We start from the raw sequence: 17,665 nt of genomic DNA on the forward strand, positions 1-17,665 counted from the left end.
GTTTGCGCTGCGGCGAAAAATTTGCCGCAGCTCATACTTGAAGTAGTAAACTTACTGTAAACCCGCCAGTGTGAATGTACCCTGTACGTTCACATGGGGGGGCAAACCTCCAGCTGTTTCACAACTACAACTCCCAGCATGTACTGACAGACCGTGCATGCTGGGAGTTGTACTTTTGCAACAGCTGGAGGCACACTGGTTGGGAAATCTTCAGTTAGGTTCTGTTACCTAACTCAGTATTTTCCAACCAGTGTGCCTCCAGTTGTTGCAAAACTACAACTCCCAGCATGTACTGATTGCCGAAGGGCATGCTGGGAGATGTAGTTATGCAACAGCTGCAAGGATCGCAACTACAACTCCCAGCATGCAGAGATAGCTGTTTGCTGTTTAGGCATGCTGGGAGTTGCAGTTTTGCAACATCTGGAGAGCTACAGTTTAGAGACGACTGCACAGTGGTCTCCAAACTGTGGACCTCCAGATGTTGCAAAACTACAACTCCCAGCATGCCCAGATAGCAAACTGCTGTGTGGGCATGCTATCAGTTGTAGTTTTGCAAGATCTGGAGGTGCACAGTATAGAGATCACTGTGCAGTGGTCTCAAACTGTAGGCCTCCAGCTGTTGCAAAACTGCAACTCCCAGCATGCCTAAACAGCTCTCTGGGCATGCCGGGAGTTGTAGTTTTGCAACATCTGGATGGATACAGTTTAGAAACCACTATAGTGATTTTGCTAAGTAACTCACCGGCTTCCGTCGGATCCAGGGAGCTGCGTCGCCGTCCTCTTCCGCCGATCGCTGCCTGCTGCCGCCGCTGATCGTCACCCGCTGCCGTTGCCGATGAGTAAGTGGATCTTCGGCGCCGGTCCCTGTCGGTTTCCCCGTCCTGCCCCGCCTATTGTGGGTGGGCAGGACGGGGAAAACAAGAGTAAACACCTCGGCCCCCGATCTGCTATTGGTGGTCGCGTCTAGACCACCAATAGCAGGGATAGGAGGGGTGGTCGCAGTACAGTTTTTAAACCGGAGACAAAATCGTGGTCAACCACGGTTTTGACTCCGGTTTAAAAACCGTACTGCAACCGCATACGTTTTTTTTTTAACTTGGACGTCAATGGGAAACGCACATGTATACAGTTCCATACAGGAAAAATGTATACGTTTTTACTTTGCACATGCGCATTTGAATCCTAAAGTCCCCACCCAAGACCCCTCCCATTAAAAATGGACAAAAATTTCAAAAACGTATGGGGTTTTTTTTCCAATAAAAACTGACGGAACTGTATGCACTTTTAAAAACAGTATACTGTTTAAAAACGCATACGGTTTACTTTTTTCCATACTGTTCCATCCGTTTTTTTGCCATACGGTTTTCTTTAGAAAAACGGATTGAAAACAGTATGGCAAAAACGTAGTGTGAACCCAGCCTTAGCCGTGGTTCCTGGTTGCTGATAGCTCCTGAGCATGCTTAATATAACTGGAGCGGGCAATGGACATAAATATACATCCATTGTCCTTAAGGGGTTAATGACACTTGACTGCCTGGGCTTGATCCGTGCATGCTGAGAGCGTGGCATTTGCAAGTGAGCTGTTCTTGTCTATGCACAAAGCTGCAAACAGTGCTATTTTGTCTAGTAATATTTTGGACCCCATGTTGGCAGGGCCATATTTACAGATTGCACTTGCCGCTGCTCTAGGAACTCGGACGTTTACATGAGCGGATTTACTTTCAAACTCTCAGCATTTTCCCTTCTGCGAGTTTGAAAGGGGGCAGGCTCTCCATGGCAAATTTTTGGCAGCAGTTCTGCTTTTGAAAATCAATGTCAGACCCTATTGACCTCAAGAGGTTCTGCGGTAGATTCTGCAACCGCAAATTTGCAGTGGAGAGCCTGCCCACTTTCAAACTCGCAATGGGAAATACGCTGTGAGTTTGAAAGTAAATCGTGTTGTGTGAATAAGCCCTTACGGTAATTCCACATGTGTCTGAATTTTATAATGAAGATCTGTCACAAAAATACAGCAAAAACTGCATGCATTACTTGCGGATTTTGTTACTGATTAACCTTGGATCTCACCCTATACACAAAAAGTGGGGAAATCACAAATCCACAACATAATAATAGAGCGGCTGTTCTGACTTTTTGGGATTTAACTAACGTCCGATATATTTCTCTAAGACACAGCATGTTGGGAACAGCTACATCATAAGTATATATCATTTATTTAATGCTGACCCCCCCCCCCCCCAGGTTTCTGGTTGAAAATATAGCCCTATGTGTCAGAAATGTGACAGACCCTATAAAACTCTTCCCATGTCATCGCTTTTCATTTCTTTTCTTTTTTTCTCTTCCTCCCCGCCTTCTAAGATAACTTCTTATTTTTCCACCAACAGAGTCATATAATAAGGATTTTTTTATTTATAGCACAATGGGGGACATTTATCAAGGGATTTAGTGCTCTTTTTTTGCTTACAAAAGTTGCACAAAAAGTCGCATTAGCACTTAAGCAACTTTTTGTGCGACTTTTGGCTGTAAGCAAAAAGTTACATAAAAACGTACAAAAGTAAATTTTATTTTTTACTTTTCAGTGGTCAGAGATTTATCAAGTGCAAAAGTCGCACAAAAAGTCGCAAGCCCTCAAAAACTGTGTAAATGTAAGCCCAGAGCTGGCATACAAAACAGCTTTTGAGAGCAAATTTTATATTTCCCGTTGGCAGCTGAGATCACGGCTCCAGCGGGAAATATATTGCCACTGTACAAAGGAGCCCGGGCTGGCATCACTCTGAAGCCATCTGGGCTCCGTCTGATTCTAACCCCGCTACCCTAACATAATGACATCCCCCTTTTCTCCCACCCGCCTGCGCCGCACATATCCCATCTGTCTGCTACCTGTTGCAAGACTACATCTCCCAGCATGTCCATACAGTGAGGGCATGCTGGGAGTTGTAGTATTGTAGCGGGCGGACAATGTGCGGTGCGGGCGGGTGGAAGACAAGGGGGGTTGGGGGTATGTACAGCAATGTCCCCATCCCCATCATTATCTTAGGGTAGCGGGGATAGAATCAGAGGAGCCCGGGCGGCTGCAGAGTGATGCCAGCCCGGGCTCCATTTGACATACCTTGGAGCTGCGGATACTGCGGCACTGCTAGATGTTAAAAGGAGCCCGGGCTAGCCACACTTCAGTCGCCCGGGCTCCAAAAAATGCTGATCACTGTACTCCCCTGAATCTAAAGTAATCCACAAGAAACACAGTTCTGAAATGAGAAGAAAAAAAACGAGTTAGTACATTTAGGGGAAAAAAAGCGGTAAAAAATGTAAAAAAAAAAAAAAAAAAAAAAAATTATATTTATCACACATTTTTATCAAAGCTACAAATTTGTGTTCTTAAGTCATTTATTGGTTTTTGCTTATGTATGCTAAAAAAAAATGGTATTCAAAAGTGATTTATTGGTTTTTGCTTATGTAAGCCAAATTTATCAACCCACCATGATAGTATAATAAATGTTTAATACATAAGCAAAGCCAAAAGCAAGAAAAAAATGCCTACAGAACTTGCTTACCAAAGCAACGATGATAAATGTCCCCGAATATTCTTTAATATTTTGTCTTGTAAAATGTTAGCTATCACCATAGAAGCCTAACAGATACCATTAAAACTAACAATATAAATTCATATAGTGGCCTTACCGGCTTTCTTTGTTAACCTTCCCTTATGACATCACACATGTGACATCACCAAGTGTTTGGAGCTATCTCTTCCAGCCACTAGTACAGTTCAGGTCCTAACCATCAGAGGGAGCGCACACGAAGAGCAGGAGAAGAGGAAGAGGACAAGATGACACAGGAGAGGTACATAAATCCTAAATATTGGTCAGAATACATCTAGAGTTCTAGATTTGCTAATAATGACAAGACCCATTAAATAAAATGAGGGAAATTTATCAAAAGCTGTCCAGAGGAAAAGTTGCTGAGTTGCCCATAGAAACCAATCAGATCGCTTCTTTAATTTTTGAAAAGGCCTCTAAAAAATGAAAGAATCAATCTGATTGGTTGCTATGGGCAATTGGTCAACATTTCCTCTGCACGGGTTGTGATAAATCCCCCCATAGACTCGGGGTTGGTGGGGGGTGGGGATGTAAGTACTGTAGGGGTATAGTAAGTCTATGGGGAAATTTATCAAAACCTGAGTAGATGAAGGGTGGAGCAGTTTCCCATAGCAACCAATCAGATCGCTTCTTTTAGTTTTCAGAGGCCTTTTCAAAAATTAAAGGAGATATCTATTTGGTTGCTAAGGGCATTTTTCTCTGCACAGATTTTGATAAATCTCCCCCTATATGTATAGTTTTCCATACATAGAAAGGGAAAAGCACCTAAATGTCTAAAACACACCTATATGTTCCATGTATGTGACCTACTAATGGGGGTGACAGGGAGGAGATCTCTGAACTTTCAACATGACATTTTCAGTAGAGATGATTCAGGGATTTATCCAATTGACAGCAGGTGATGGAGAAATGTTTCTGCACCGCGTCTATGACAATCATGGATGGTTCTTGCCTTCCTTAGTTTGTAGCGCTATTGTTACCATTAAAGATGTCAGAACCCTGAAATAAACCCTAACAGACCCAACTAACTCAGGAGTACAAGAGAGTTTGCTCATGGTTATTAAAAAATAATCTGGCATAGCTGTAATATCTGTTACAAACAGAAGCGGAGGGGGCTAGAATGAAAAGGAAAAAAAAATAGATTTATATTAGTTGAAATACCTTTTCGTAAGTAGAAACAAGGACCATGAATTTATTTAAAAACATAGCCAAAAATCCCACTATAAATTCATACAGTGGCCTGACCAGCCTTCTTTGTTAACCTTCCCTTATGACATCACACATGTGACGTCATCAAGTGTTTGGAGCTATCTCTACCAGCCACTAGTACAGTTCAGGTCCTAACCATCAGAGGGAGCGCACACGAAGAGCAGGAGAAGAGGAAGAGGACAAGATGACACAGGAGAGGTACATAAATCCTAAATATTGGTCAGAATACATGTAGAGTTCGATGGCTTGCAAATAATGACAAGATCTATTAAATATGTTGGGGGAGATTCATCAAAACCTGTGGAGAGGAAAGATTGACCAGCTGCCTATAGCAACCAATCAGATCACTTCTTTAATTCTTAATAAGGCCTCTGAAAGAAGCAATCTTATTGGTTGCTAGGGGCAACTGGTCAACTTTTCCTCTGCACTGGTTTTGATAAATCTCCCCCTTTATGTATAGTTTTCCATACATAGAAAGGGAAAAGCACCTAAATGTCTAAAACACACCTATATGTTCAGTGTATGTGACCTACTAATGGGGGTGGCAGGGAAGTAATATAAGAGATCTCTGACCTTTAACATGACCTTCTGTTATAACCTAAAACAAGAATTTAGGCAGAAATAATGTACATTTCACTATTATAATGCTGGATTTCATGTATGACTATTAATACAGAATCATAAAAAGAAATGCATACATAGAATTAAATTTAACAAGATTGTCCCACAGAGAAAATTTGGTAAAATCAGATGTGTGTCCCATACATATATGTAAAGGGGAACAAATGTGTTGTTTTTAAGGAACAAACTTATATCTCTGTAGAGTTCTTCACCCCCATGGATCTGATCACCTAGTTTCCTCTGTGAGCTCTAACCCTGCTGTTGCCAGGCGACAGAGCACACACTTTCCCACAATCCCCCTTGCTTATATGCACAGTGGAGACAAACTGCCATTACCTTCAGGAGACTGCAGGTGAACTGGGCATGTATTACCCCGCCATAGTTGGTCGTAACCAAGGGCAACAGTTATCAAAACAATGCAGGTACATGGAGGATTAGTAATCTTATATTGCTCACTAAGAGAGATATAGACTTGCATTGAGGGGGCGGGGCTATGACATCACGAGCTCCCGGCGCAGGCTCCAGCATTCAGAACAGTTTGTTCCAAGTGCTGAGCAGTGAAGTACCCCTTTAAATGTCTAAATATCTTCAGTGTATGTGACATAGTAACAGGGGTGATAGGAAAGAAATTTTCAACATGACACACAGAGTCACACACACCTCCTGTTATAACATAAGACAAGAATTTATGTTTACATTACATATATTTAACCATTATAATGCTGGATCTTATGTTTGACCATTAAAGGAAACCAAGCAGCAAATTTTACCATATCTAATGCTTGGCAACATGTTATACAGTGATCCCTCAACTTACAATGGCCTCAACATGCAATAGTTTCAACATACAATGGGGGAGATTTATCAAAACCTGTCCAGAGGAAAAGTTGTCTAGTTGCCCATATCAGATCACTTCTTTCATTTTTAACAAGACCTCTGCAAAATCAAAGAAGCAATCTGATTGGTTGTTATGGGCAACTGGGCAACTTTTCCTTTGCACACATTTTGATAAATCTTCCCCAACTGTCTTTTCTGGGCAATTGTAACTTGAAATCAGACTTAGCATACAATGCTACAGACAGTCCAGATCTGCAAAACATGTCAATGGCTGGAAGTATTGACCAATCAGAATGGGCATTTTACTTCTAATACACCTGTATTACTGAAGTGCATGCATTGACTGGCTGTCTGGTTAGCGCCTCCCTACAGTACAGGGAGGTACTACATGTTCTGTACTACTCGACGACTTATTAACTTCATATCTTCACCATCCCTGGGTGTAAAAATGTCTTCCAGGGATGGTGAGGATATAGATTTTACCATATATAATGTGTTGCCAGGCATTATATAGGGTAGAATCTGCAGCTTGGTTCCCTTTAACTCTGAATCATAAAAAGAAATGCATACACTGAAATTTCTTTATACCATAACTGGAATATGTACGAATATGTTGAGTAGACGTTCTAGCTGTTCTCTACCTTACATTCTTGTATTGCCTCTTACTATTAGACAGTACTGAAATTAAAGGGGGTTTTCATGACTTTTGTGATTGCTGGTCTATTTACAGAATAGCCCCTCAATTACTGTTCAGTGGGCTGCACTATACAGTGAATGGGGACGAGAGCCTTGCACTCTTCAATATATAGTGGTGGTTCTGGATAACTGCAGCTCGGCTCTCTCTGAAGTAGATGTGAGCTGAGCTTCTGTTACGCCTCGGGGCACCCCTTGGAAAAAACAATTTTCGCAGGGAACCCATACCAAAGTTGACGAGTAAAAAGGTAGCAGAAAGGTGAACATGGGTAACAGGAGTGTTGAGGAGTGTACATGGGTGGCAGGTTAGAGAAGTTTACATGGGTGATAGATGGATGTACATGGGTGACAGTGGGCGTAGTGGGTGACAGAGGGGTGTACATGGGTGACAGAGAGGTGTTGGGCGTGTAGAGGAGTGTACATGGGTGATAGAGGAGCGTAGAGGAGTGTACATGGTAACAGAGGAGTGTAGAGGATTGTACATGGGTGTCAGAGGGGTGTAGAGGAGTGTACATGGGTGACAGAGGATCGTAGAGTAGTGTAAATGGGCGACAGGGGGACGTAGGGGGTGAAAGAGGGGTGTACGGGGTGATAGAAGGGTGTACATAGGTGACAGAGGGGTGTTGGGGGTGTAGAGATGTGTACATGGGTGGCAGAGTGGTTTAGAGGTGTGTATATGAGTGATAGATGGGTGTTAATGGGTGACAGGGGGCGTAGGGGGTGACAGAGTGCTGTACATTGGTGACAGAGAGGTGTTGGGGGTGTAGAGGAGTGTACGTGGGTGACAGAGGAGCGCAGAGTAGTATACATGGATAACAGAAAGGTGTAGGGGTGTACATTGGTGATAGAGGGGTGTAGAGGAGTGTGCATGGGTGACAGGGGAGCGTAGAGGAGTGTAAATGGATAACAGATGGGTGTAGAGGGGTGTACATGGGTGACAGAGCGGTGTAGAGGAGTGTACATGGGTGACAGAGGGGTGTAGAGGAGTGTACATGGGTGACAGAGGGGTGTAGAGGAGTGTACATGGGTGACAGAGGGGTGTAGAGAAGTGTACATGGGTAACAGAGGAGTGTAGAGGAGTGTACAGAGGCCTACATTACTATTACTTGATTAACTGTTGTATATTATATAAAACATTTAGATAAAATATTTTACAAAAAAATACATTATATTTTAAGTTCCTTTTTCAACTCCTTTTTCCATAATTCCTGAGATAAGTAGTTCTGGCCCTAGAGTGTTATATATATTAGCGTCTGTAGCATGTATCAGGAAGATGTAATCATACCTGTGTCTTTTTTACAGAGGACTGATGCCCGGTGAAAAGGTGAACGTGACATATACCCCCGTCAGTTGCAAGAAATGAACCACGAAACAGGTAATTAATATTTATATTAATTACTGATAACAATCAGGCTAGATGTAAAATCTAGACCTGCAGACATGTCATAGTCTTTCTCGTATACATGAAGATATATGTGTTTTTAATAAGTATATCGTCTATGGACAGCTTTATATATAACACAACCATATCTCAGGTACAGAGATTAGGAACATTCCAAAGTTGGTGAGTAAAAAGGTAGCAGAAAGGTGAACATGGGTAGCAGGAGTGTCGAGGAGTGTACATGGGTGGCAGAGTGGTTTAGAGGAGTGTACATGGGTGATAGATGGGTGTACATGGGTGACTGGGGGCGTAGAGAGTGACAGAGGTGTGTACATGGGTGACAGAGGTGTTGGGTGTGTAGAGGAGTGTACATGGGTGATAGGGGAGCATAGAGGAGTGTACATGGTAACAGAGGAGTGTCGAGGAGTGTACATGGGTGTGAGAGGGGTGTAGAGGAGTTTACATGGGTGACAGAGGAGCGTAGAGGAGTGTAAATGGGTAACAGAGGAGTATACATGGGTGACAGGGGGACGTAGGGGGTGAAAGAGGGGTGTAAGGGGTGATAGAGGGGTGTACATAGGTGACAGAGGGGTGTTGGGGGTGTAGAGGAGTGTACATGGGTGACAGAGGATCGTAGAGTAGTGTACATGGGTGACAGGGGGACGTAGGGGGTGAAAGAGGGGTGTATACGGGGTGATAGAAGGGTGTACATAGGTGACAGAGGGGTGTTGGGGATGTAGAGATGTGTACATGGGTGGCAGAGTGGTTTAGAGGAGTGTATATGAGTGATAGATGGGTGTGAATGGGTGAAAGGGGGCGTAGGGGGGTGACAGAGTGGTGTACATTGGTGACAGAGAGGTGTTGGGGTTGTAGATTAGTGTACGTGGGTGACAGAGGAGGGCAGAGTAGTATACATGGATAACAGAAGGGTGTAGGGTTGGCACAATGGTGATAGAGGGGTGTAGAGGAGTGTACATGGGTGTCAGAGGGGTGTAGAGGAGTGTACATGGGTGACAGAGGAGCGTAGAGGAGTGTACATGGGTAACAGAGGAGTGTACATGGGTGACAGGGGGACGTAGGGGGTGAAAGAGGGGTGTACGGGGTGATAAAGGGGTGTACATAGGTGACAGAGGGATGATGGGGGTGTAGAGGTGTGTACATAGGTGGCAGAGTAGTTCAGAGGAGTGTATATGAGTGATAGATGGGTGTAAATGGGTGAAAGGGGGCGTAGGGGGTGACAGAGTGGTGAACATTGGTGACAGAGAGGTGTTTGGGGTGTAGAGAAGTGTACGTGGGTGACAGAGGAGCGCAGAGTAGTATACATGGATAACAGAAGGGTGTAGGGGTGTACATTGGTGATAGAGGGGTGTAGAGGAGTGTACATGGGTGACGGAGGAGCTTAGAGGAGTGTAAATGGGTAACAGATGGGTGTAGAGGGGTGTATATGGGTGACAGAGCGGTGTAGAGGAGTGTACATGGGTGACAGAGGGGTGTAGAGGAGTGTACATGGGTGACAGAGGAGCGTAGAGGAGTGTACATGGGTAACAGAGGAGTATACATGGGTGACAGGGGGACGTAGGGGGTGAAAGAGGGGTGTACGGGGTGATAGAGTGGTGTACATAGGTGACAGAGGGGTGCTGGGGGTGTAGAGGTGTGTACATGGGTGGCAGAGTGGTTTAGAGGAGTGTATATGAGTGATAGATGGGTGTAAATGGGTAAAAGGGGGCGTAGGGGGTTATAGAGTGGTGTACATTGGTGACAGAGAGGTGTTGGGGGTGTAGAGGAGTGTACGTGGGTGACAGAGGAGCGCAGAGTAGTATACATGGATAACAGAAGGGTGTACGGGTGTACATTGGTGATAGAGGGGTGTAGAGGAGTGTACATGGGTGCCGGAGAAGCGTAGAGGAGTGTAAATGGGTAACAGATGGATGTAGAGGGGTGTACATGGGTGACAGAGCGGTGTAGAAGAGTGTACATGGGTGACAGAGGGGTGTAGAGGAGTGTACATGGGTGACAGAGGGGTGTAGAGGAGTGTACATGGGTGAGAGAGGGGTGTAGAAGAGTGTACATGGGTAACAAAGGAGTGTACAGAGGCCTACATTACCATTACTTGATTAACTGTTGTATATTATATAAAACATTTAGTTAAAATATTTTACAAAAATATACATTATATTTTAAGTTCCTTTTTCCACTCCTTTTTCCATAATTCCTGAGATAAGTAGTTTTGGCCCTAGATTGTTAAATCTAGACCTGCAGACATGTCATAGTCTTTCCCGTATACATGAAGATATATGTGTTTTTTATAAGTATATCGTCTATGGACAGCTTTATATATAACACAACCATATCTCAGGTAAAGAGATTAGGAACATTCCAAAGTTGACGAGTAAAAAGGTAGCAGAAAGGTGAACATGGGTAACAGGAGTGTCGAGGAGTGTACATGGGTGGCAGAGTGGTTTAGAGGAGTGTACATGGGTGATAGATGGATGTACATGGGTGACAGGGGGCCTAGGGGGTGACAGAGGGGAGTACATGGGTGACAGAGGTGTTGGGTGTGTAGAGGAGTGTATATGGGTAACAGGGGAGCATAGGGGAGTGTACATGGTAACAGAGGAGTGTAGAGGAGTGTACATGGGTGTCAGAGGGGTGTAGAGGAGTGTACATGGGTGACAGAGGAGCGTAGAGGAGTGTACATGGGTAACAGAGAAGTGTACATGGGTGACAGGGGGACGTAGGGGGTGAAAGAGGGGTGTACGGGGTGATAGAGGGGTGTACATAGGTGACAGAGGGATGATGGGGGTGTAGAGGTGTGTACATAGGTGGCAGAGTAGTTCAGAGGAGTGTATATGAGTGATAGATGGGTGTAAATGGGTGAAAGGGGGCGTAGGGGGTGACAGAGTGGTGAACATTGGTGACAGAGAGGTGTTTGGGGTGTAGAGAAGTGTACGTGGGTGACAGAGGAGCGCAGAGTAGTATACATGGATAACAGAAGGGTGTAGGGGTGTACATAGGTGATAGAAGGGTGTAGAGGAGTGTACATGGGTGATGGAGAAGCTTAGAGGAGTGTAAATGGGTAACAGATGGGTGTAGAGGGGTGTACATGGATGACAGATGGGTGTAGAGGAGTGTACATGGGTGACAGAGGGGTGTAGAGGAGTGTACATGGGTGACAGAGGGGTGTAGAGGAGTGTACATGGGTAACAGAGGAGTGAAGAGGAGTGTACAGAGGCCTACATTACCATTACTTGATTAACTGTTGTATATTATATAAAACATTTAGATAAAATATTTTACAAAAATATACATTATATTTTAAGTTCCTTTTTTCACTCCTTTTTCTATAATTCCTGAGATAAGTAGTTCTGGCCCTAGAGTGTTATATATATTAGCGTCTGTAGCATGTATCAGGAACATGTTATCATACCTGTGTCTTTTTTACAGAGGACTGATGCCCTGTGAAAAGGTGAACGTGACATATTCCCCCGTCAGTTGCAAGAAAGGAACCACGAAACAGGTAATTAATATTTATATTAATTACTGATAACAATCAGGCTAGATGTAAAATCTAGACCTGCAGACATGTCATAGTCTTTCCCGTATACATGAAGATATATGTGTTTTTAATAAGTATATCGTCTATGGACAGCTTTATATATAACACAACCATATCTCAGGTACAGAGATTAGGAACATTCTAAAGTTGACGAGTAAAAAGGTAGCAGAAAGGTGAACATGGGTAACAGGAGTGTCAAGGAGTGTACATGGGTGATAGATGGGGGTACATGCGTGACAGTGGGCATAGGGAGTGACAGAGGGGTGTACATGGGTGACAGAGAGGTGTTGGGTGTGTAGAGGAGTGTACATGGGTGATAGAGGAGCGTAGAGGAGTGTACATGGTAACAGAGGAGTGGTGTCAGAGGGGTGTAGAGGAGTGTACATGGGTGACAGAGGATCGTATAGTAGTGTACATGGGTGACAGGGGGACGTAGGGGGTGAAAGAGGGGTGTACGGGGTGATAGAAGGGTGTACATAGGTGACAGAGGTGTGATGGGGGTGTAGAGATGTGTACTTGGGTGGCAGAGTGGTTTAGAGGAGTGTATATGAGTGATAGATGGGTGTAAATGGGTGAAAGGGGGCGTAGGGGGTGACAGAGTGGTGTACATTGGTGACAGAGAGGTGTTGGGGGTGTAGAGGAGTGTATGTGGGTGACAGAGGAGTGCAGAATAGTATACATGGATAACAGAAGGGTGTAGGGGTGTACATTTGTGATAGAGGGGTGTAGAGGAGTGTACATCGGTGACGGAGGAGCTTAGAGGAGTGTCAATGGGTAACAGATGGGTGTAGAGGGGTGTACATGGGTGACAGAGGAGCGCAGAGTAGTATACATGGATAACAGAAGGGTGTAGGGGTGTACATTGGTGATAGAAGGGTGTAGAGGAGTGTACATGGGTGACGGGGGAGCTTAGAGGAGTGTAAATGGGTAACAGATGGGTGTAGAGGGGTGTACATGGATGACAGAGCGGTGTAGAGGAGTGTACATGGGTGACAGAGGGGTGTAGAGGAGTGTACATGGGTGACAGAGGGGTGTAGAGGAGTGTACATGGGTAACAGAGGAGTGAAGAGGAGTGTACAGAGGCCTACATTACCATTACTTGATTAACTGTTGTATATTATATAAAACATTTAGATAAAATATTTTACAAAAATATACATTATATTTTAAGTTCCTTTTTTCACTCCTTTTTCTATAATTCCTGAGATAAGTAGTTCTGGCCCTAGAGTGTTATATATATTAGCGTCTGTAGCATGTATCAGGAACATGTTATCATACCTGTGTCTTTTTTACAGAGGACTGATGCCCTGTGAAAAGGTGAACGTCAGTTGCAAGAAAGGAACCACGAAACAGGTAATTAATATTTATATTAATTACTGATAACAATCAGGCTAGATGTAAAATCTAGACCTGCAGACATGTCATAGTCTTTCCCGTATACATGAAGATATATGTGTTTTTAATAAGTATATCGTCTATGGACAGCTTTATATATAACACAACCATATCTCAGGTACAGAGATTAGGAACATTCTAAAGTTGACGAGTAAAAAGATAGCAGAAACGTGAACATGGGTAACAGGAGTGTCAAGGAGTGTACATGGGTGATAGATGGGGGTACATGCGTGACAGTGGGCATAGGGAGTGACAGAGGGGTGTACATGGGTGACAGAGAGGTGTTGGGTGTGTAGAGGAGTGTACATGGGTGATAGAGGAGCGTAGAGGAGTGTACATGGTAACAGAGGAGTGGTGTCAGAGGGGTGTAGAGGAGTGTACATGGGTGACAGAGGATCGTATAGTAGTGTACATGGGTGACAGGGGGACGTAGGGGGTGAAAGAGGGGTGTACGGGGTGATAGAAGGGTGTACATAGGTGACAGAGGTGTGTTGGGGGTGTAGAGATGTGTACTTGGGTGGCAGAGTGGTTTAGAGGAGTGTATATGAGTGATAGATGGGTGTAAATGGGTGAAAGGGGGCGTAGGGGGTGACAGAGTGGTGTACATTGGTGACAGAGAGGTGTTGGGGGTGTAGAGGAGTGTATGTGGGTGACAGAGGAGTCCAGAATAGTATACATGGATAACAGAAGGGTGTAGGGGTGTACATTGGTGATAGAGGGGTGTAGAGGAGTGAACATCGGTGACGGAGGAGCTTAGAGGAATGTCAATGGGTAACAGATGGGTGTAGAGGGGTGTACATGGGTGACAGAGGAGTGTAGAGGAGTGTACATGGGTGATAGAGGGGTGTAGAGGAGTGTACATGGGTGACAGAGGGGTGTAGAGGAGTGTACATGGGTGACAGAGGAGCGCAGAGTAGTATACATGGATAACAGAAGGGTGTAGGGGTGTACATTGGTGATAGAAGGGTGTAGAGGAGTGTACATGGGTGACGGGGGAGCTTAGAGGAGTGTAAATGGGTAACAGATGGGTGTAGAGGGGTGTACATGGATGACAGAGCGGTGTAGAGGAGTGTACATGGGTGACAGAGGGGTGTAGAGGAGTGTACATGGGTGACAGAGGGGTGTAGAGGAGTGTACATGGGTAACAGAGGAGTGAAGAGGAGTGTACAGAGGCCTACATTACCATTACTTGATTAACTGTTGTATATTATATAAAACATTTAGATAAAATATTTTACAAAAATATACATTATATTTTAAGTTCCTTTTTTCACTCCTTTTTCTATAATTCCTGAGATAAGTAGTTCTGGCCCTAGAGTGTTATATATATTAGCGTCTGTAGCATGTATCAGGAACATGTTATCATACCTGTGTCTTTTTTACAGAGGACTGATGCCCTGTGAAAAGGTGAACGTGACATATTCCCCCGTCAGTTGCAAGAAAGGAACCACGAAACAGGTAATTAATATTTATATTAATTACTGATAACAATCAGGCTAGATGTAAAATCTAGACCTGCAGACATGTCATAGTCTTTCCCGTATACATGAAGATATATGTGTTTTTAATAAGTATATCGTCTATGGACAGCTTTATATATAACACAACCATATCTCAGGTACAGAGATTAGGAACATTCTAAAGTTGACGAGTAAAAAGGTAGCAGAAAGGTGAACATGGGTAACAGGAGTGTCAAGGAGTGTACATGGGTGATAGATGGGGGTACATGCGTGACAGTGGGCATAGGGAGTGACAGAGGGGTGTACATGGGTGACAGAGAGGTGTTGGGTGTGTAGAGGAGTGTACATGGGTGATAGAGGAGCGTAGAGGAGTGTACATGGTAACAGAGGAGTGGTGTCAGAGGGGTGTAGAGGAGTGTACATGGGTGACAGAGGATCGTATAGTAGTGTACATGGGTGACAGGGGGACGTAGGGGTGAAAGAGGGGTGTACGGGGTGATAGAAGGGTGTACATAGGTGACAGAGGTGTGATGGGGGTGTAGAGATGTGTACTTGGGTGGCAGAGTGGTTTAGAGGAGTGTATATGAGTGATAGATGGGTGTACATGGGTGAAAGGGGGCGTAGGGGGTGACAGAGTGGTGTACATTGGTGACAGAGAGGTGTTGGGGGTGTAGAGGAGTGTATGTGGGTGACAGAGGAGTGCAGAATAGTATACATGGATAACAGAAGGGTGTAGGGGTGTACATTTGTGATAGAGGGGTGTAGAGGAGTGTACATCGGTGACGGAGGAGCTTAGAGGAGTGTCAATGGGTAACAGATGGGTGTAGAGGGGTGTACATGGGTGACAGAGGAGCGCAGAGTAGTATACATGGATAACAGAAGGGTGTAGGGGTGTACATTGGTGATAGAAGGGTGTAGAGGAGTGTACATGGGTGACGGGGGAGCTTAGAGGAGTGTAAATGGGTAACAGATGGGTGTAGAGGGGTGTACATGGATGACAGAGCGGTGTAGAGGAGTGTACATGGGTGACAGAGGGGTGTAGAGGAGTGTACATGGGTGATAGAGGGGTGTAGAGGAGTGTACATGGGTGACAGAGGGGTGTAGAGGAGTGTACATGGGTGACAGAGGAGCGCAGAGTAGTATACATGGATAACAGAAGGGTGTAGGGGTGTACATTGGTGATAGAGGGGTGTAGAGGAGTGTACATGGGTGACGGAGGAGTGTAAATGGGTAACAGATGGGTGTAGAGGGGTATACATGGGTGACAGAGTGGTGTAGGGGAGTGTACATGGGTGACAGAGGAGCGCAGAGTAGTATACATGGATATCAGAAGGGTGTAGGGGTGTACATTGGTGATAGAGGGGTGTAGAGGAGTGTACATGGGTGACGGAGGAGTGTAAATGGGTAACAGATGGGTGTAGAGGGGTATACATGGGTGACAGAGTGGTGTAGGGGAGTGTACATGGGTGACAGAGGGGTGTAGAGGAGTGTACATGGGTGACAGAGGGGTGTAGAGGAGTGTACATGGGTGACAGAGGGGTGTAGAGGAGTGTACATGGGTAACAGAGGAGTGTACAGAGGCCTACATTACCATTACTTGATTAACTGTTGTATATTATATAAAACATTTAGATAAAATATTTTACAAAAATATATATTATATTTTAAGTTCCTTTTTCCACTCCTTTTTCCATAATTACTGAGATAAGTAGTTCTGGCCCTAGAGTGTTATATATATTATCGTCTGTAGCATGTATCAGGAACATGTTATCATACCTGTGTCTTTTTTACAGATGACTGATGCCCGGTGAAAAGGTGAACGTGACATATACCCCCGTCAGCTGCAAGAAAGGAACCACGAAACAGGTAATTAATATTTATATTAATTACTGATAACAATCAGGCTAGATCTAAAATCTAGACCTCCAGACATGTCATAGTCTTTCCCGTATACATGAAGATATATGTGTTTTAATAAGTATATCGTCTATGGACAGCTTTATATATAACACAACCATATCTCAGGTACAGAGATTAGAAACATTCCAAAGTTGACGAGTTAAAAAGGTAGCAGAAAGGGGAACATTGGTAACAGCAGTGTCGAGGAGTGTACATGGGTGGCAGAGGGGTGTAGAGGAGTGTACATGGGTGACAGGGGTGTAGAGGAGTGTACATGGGTGACAGAGGAACGCAGAGTAGTATTCATGGATAACAGAAGGGCGTAGGGGTGTACATTGGTGATAGAAGGGTGTAGAGGAGTGTACATGGGTAACGGAGGAGCGTAGAGGAGTGTAAATGGGTAACAGATGGGTGTAGAGGGGTGTACATGGGTGACAGAGCGATGTAGAGGAGTGTACATGGGTGACAGAGGGGTGTAGAGGAGTGTACATGGGTGACAGAGGGGTGTAGAGGAGTGTACATGGGTAACAGAGGAGTGAAGAGGAGTGTACAGAGGCCTACATTACCATTACTTGATTAACTGTTGTATATTATATAAAACATTTAGATAAAGTATTTACGAATATATACATTATATTTTAAGTTCCTTTTTCCACGCCTTTTTCCATAATTCCTGAGATAAGTAGTTCTGGCCCTAGAGTGTTATATATATTAGCATCTGTAGCATGTATCAGGAACATGTTATCATACCTGTGTCTTTTTTTTACAGATGACTGATGCCCGGTGAAAAGGTGAACGTGTCATATACCCCCATCAGCTGCAAGAAAGGAACCAAGAAACAGGTAATTAATATTTATATTAATTACTGATAACAATCAGTCTAGATGTAAAATCTAGATCTGCAGACATGTCATAGTCTTTCTCGTATACATGAAGATATATGTGTTTTTAATAAGTATATCGTCTATGGACAGCTTTATATATAACACAACCATATCTCAGGTACAGAGATTAGGAA

This window comes from Hyla sarda, chromosome 6, assembly GCF_029499605.1.
Source record: "Hyla sarda isolate aHylSar1 chromosome 6, aHylSar1.hap1, whole genome shotgun sequence".
Classification (NCBI taxonomy): domain Eukaryota; kingdom Metazoa; phylum Chordata; class Amphibia; order Anura; family Hylidae; genus Hyla; species Hyla sarda.